At 50.4% G+C, this 3,412-nt stretch overlaps 1 protein-coding gene across 1 annotated transcript in view; it reads right to left on the bottom strand.

Annotated features, from left to right (window-relative positions):
- The window catches only part of LOC113214904 (uncharacterized), a gene marked incomplete in the record, with an annotated part of 273,650 nt that overhangs the window by 13,666 nt on the left and 256,572 nt on the right, over positions 1 to 3,412 (bottom strand).

Raw genomic sequence — 3,412 nt, forward strand, 5'->3', positions numbered from 1 at the left:
CGCTCTCTCTCTCTCTCTCTCTCTCTCTCTCTCTCTCTCTCTCTCCCTCCCTCCCTCCCTCCCTCTCACTTACACACACTCACTCTCTGTCTCTCTCCCAAACGCCAAACCCCACGTCACCCTGCCCCACGCCTAGTAGTAGCCCCAGCCCCATATCTCGGCCTCAGACTCACATCAAAGAGTCCGAGGCCCGGCCTGCCGGCCTGCTGCTTTGAGCTGGAGCCCCTCACGGGTCAGTACGTGGCGGTCCGGCGGCAGCCAGCGGGGTCCCCAGTGCCAAACTGGGCCAGGGAGATCAAGTCGCTTTTAATTTTCACCTCTCGCAACTGATGAGTTCATAAAAAAGGGAGAACGATGGTGATTTTGTATTTAGGGGAGCGACACACACATGCACACACAGCCTCGTGTGTGTGTGTGTGTGTGTGTGTGTGATACAGAGTGTAGAAAAGAGAGATCGCGTGTTTGCACAAGTGATCATGTCTCAAAAGGGAGGGCGCTGCATACCACCCACCAGGCACACACACGCCGCATATGTGCGTACTTCCAAGCATTTGGCATTCACCCCCCCCCTCCTCCTCTCTCTCTCACACACACACAGACCCTGCTAACTGAAGCTAGGCCTCGGGCGCCCCTTCCCTATTCCCCCCTTTCTCCCTACTTTCTCATTTGTGCCCTTCGGCTGTCATCCGTCCTCCCTCGCGCCCCCTGCTTCCTTCCACCAACAAAAATCCATATGGGCTCAGCTAATTTGCTCCCCTCTCGTTTTTGGGGCTTTTTTTTTTCACATTTTCCCCGCTCAGTTTGTAACAGAAAATGGTTCAGCCATGCGTGAATTTTGTCGCCGCAGGGTTTTTAAAACAATTATCTACCTTGCCAAGCCGAGCGCGCAAGCGCAAACTGACGCGATGCGAAATAGTGCCTGTGAACGGCATCGCGCTAAACGGTGGCCATTCTCAACACTGGAAATTCCTCGGGCAACTACTGTCAACAGTGTGAATTCGCCTAAACACGGTTGTAATATTAGGTCATTTTGTTCTTCAGTTCTACGGGGTGAACTAAAATTTTCCTACACGTTAGAGCAAACAACACGCTCGTTCGTCACGTGACTTGCATCCTGCTGCCTTGTTTCTAGCATGTTCCTTGAGCACAGCTCCATGCACATTGTATGTTTTTTTATAACCCCTCCACAAAACGCTAGCATTTTTGACAAGTGACACATGGAAATAAACGCAATTGAGTTTGCAGCGCTGAACGGCTGCAGCGCAACACCTGCCGCTGTGCTGCAGACTCCGCAGACACTCATAGAGATAGCCGTCGAAAATAGACGGCGGGGCCCCGGACAATTGGGATTTATGGTGTGTTAACCAATCCGGCTCGTTTTAGGGGAAGTTCCCTGCTGGCTGGCGCGCGCACTGCTCTCCCCGGAATCAATTCGGTTCGCACTGCGGGGCGTGGCGGGGCGTGGCGGGGGGCGGGACCGACAAAAGCGTTGGCTTGATCACAAGTTATCAGAGACAGATCGGAATGTTTGCAGCAACGAAGCGCTTCCTCATCCCAGCAAATTACACATTTCTTTCTCTAACACGAGCATTACATGCATTCAGTCACTCACCCTTTACTTCTTTGTAAAGTTTTTTACGCATTTCATCCCATTTCAGAAAACAAATTTGCATCTTGTCTGGACGAGCTTCAAAACTTCATTTAACACTTCGGATCCATGCTGACATGCTTACTCTGAAGAACGAACGGTGGTGAGACAGTCTCACTATTTCCCAGGTGCATATCAAGAAAGGGAAAGGGAGGAGTGGGATCACGACTGCCCTCCCCCCCTCCCTCGCTCCTCCACCCCCTTTCGTCTCTGCAGTGAGCCGCCGAAAGATAGGCAATTCGACCGACAAAACCAAGGCAACCAACGACACAACAGACCCAACGGTGCACTTTAGGCATAGTATCTAAGAATTAACTCGCCAACTCGCCTCTTATAAATTTCAACAAGGGATGGGTATAGTTACTTATGCGTCGTTCGTACGGTTGAAAAAGTAATTTCTCATATCGACGCATTAAAAAAGCAATGTCGGTAGAAAGTTCACTACATTTTAGTGTGTCTTTGTGTAATTTTTTCATTTCTACATTTTAATTCATCTTCTTTCTTTCCAACCGATTACGTGGCTGTCGTTCTCTTGCTTGGCAGGCGGTGTGGCGCGACGCGTATTATCGTGCGGTTACTTTTCAACATAAACAGAAAAGTAAAATAATTTTTTAAAACGGGGCAGAGCGTATTTCCTTTGCGCTGCACCGCACAACATTTTGCCGCGAGTCAATCTGTCTGCCTGTCTGTCCACCGACGCCGCCACGCCGCCATTTCGCCGCGAGGGGAAGTCCCAGCGCTGGACGCGAATATTAAAAGAGAGAAGGAGAAACAAAACGAAAGAGAGAGAGAGAGAGAGAGAGAGAGAGAGAGAGAGAGAGAGAGAGAGAGAGACCAGACACACAGAGGCACGGAGGGGGTGGCGGAGTGCGGAAGCAGCAATGCAAGTGCCTCTTTTGATCGTCATTTTAGCAGACTGCAGAGTCAACAGCGCGATATATATATAAAGAAGAAAAATAATACCAACCAGTCTCTCGTATGTGTCGCACGCCACTGAACCGCCACAGCGATTTCTCATCAACGTCATTTCTTTGCTCCAGCCCAGCCGCAGGCGGTCCGAAACCGAACGCTATGCGGACGGGTGGAAATAACTCGCTCGGTCCAGTGACTACTGCCCTGCACCCTGCACGTCCAATAACGCTTTTTGTTGTTTCTGTTTCGTTGGACGCATTGAAACTTTGAAAATATAAGATTAACATTGTTTAAACACGATTTATGTTTTGCAGGACCAGTCCGACTCGCAACAGGGCCGCTGAAGATCGAACTTTGTCGTTAGGAGGCATCGAGATATACCGGAAAACTATAACAGACAATACACCGTTGGAGTCCAGTAAGAGAGTAGGACAACGAATCAACACCGATCAACACCTCTCATGAGTAGAATATCTTCAGTCTTTTTAGTTTATTAATACCAGGTGGCCTGTTAACCCCCTCACTTCTGTAGATATGGTGTACCGCACGCACGAGAGCGAGCGGGTTGCCTACTCGCTCGGCTCGTAAGGCGCCGTGGACAGGTGCGATAGGAGGCAAAAGAACGCCCGCAATCGTGCGTGCGGTACAGCACAACTACAGAAGTGAGCGGGGTTAATCAGCCACCTGGTATGTAGAGTTCCGCCTGGCCAGGATTAACGCATTTAAAAACACGAACTCATATCACCACAGGCATGACGATGTAAACCAGGTCCATATAGCAGCCCGCGACCCACATAGCGCGGCGCAAGACGGGACACTCTCTCTCTCTCTCGTCCCCGCTCCCCACCCCCT

Source organism: Frankliniella occidentalis, unplaced genomic scaffold (assembly GCF_000697945.3).
Source record: "Frankliniella occidentalis isolate FOCC.00 unplaced genomic scaffold, Focc_3.1 Scaffold34, whole genome shotgun sequence".
NCBI lineage: Eukaryota > Metazoa > Arthropoda > Insecta > Thysanoptera > Thripidae > Frankliniella > Frankliniella occidentalis.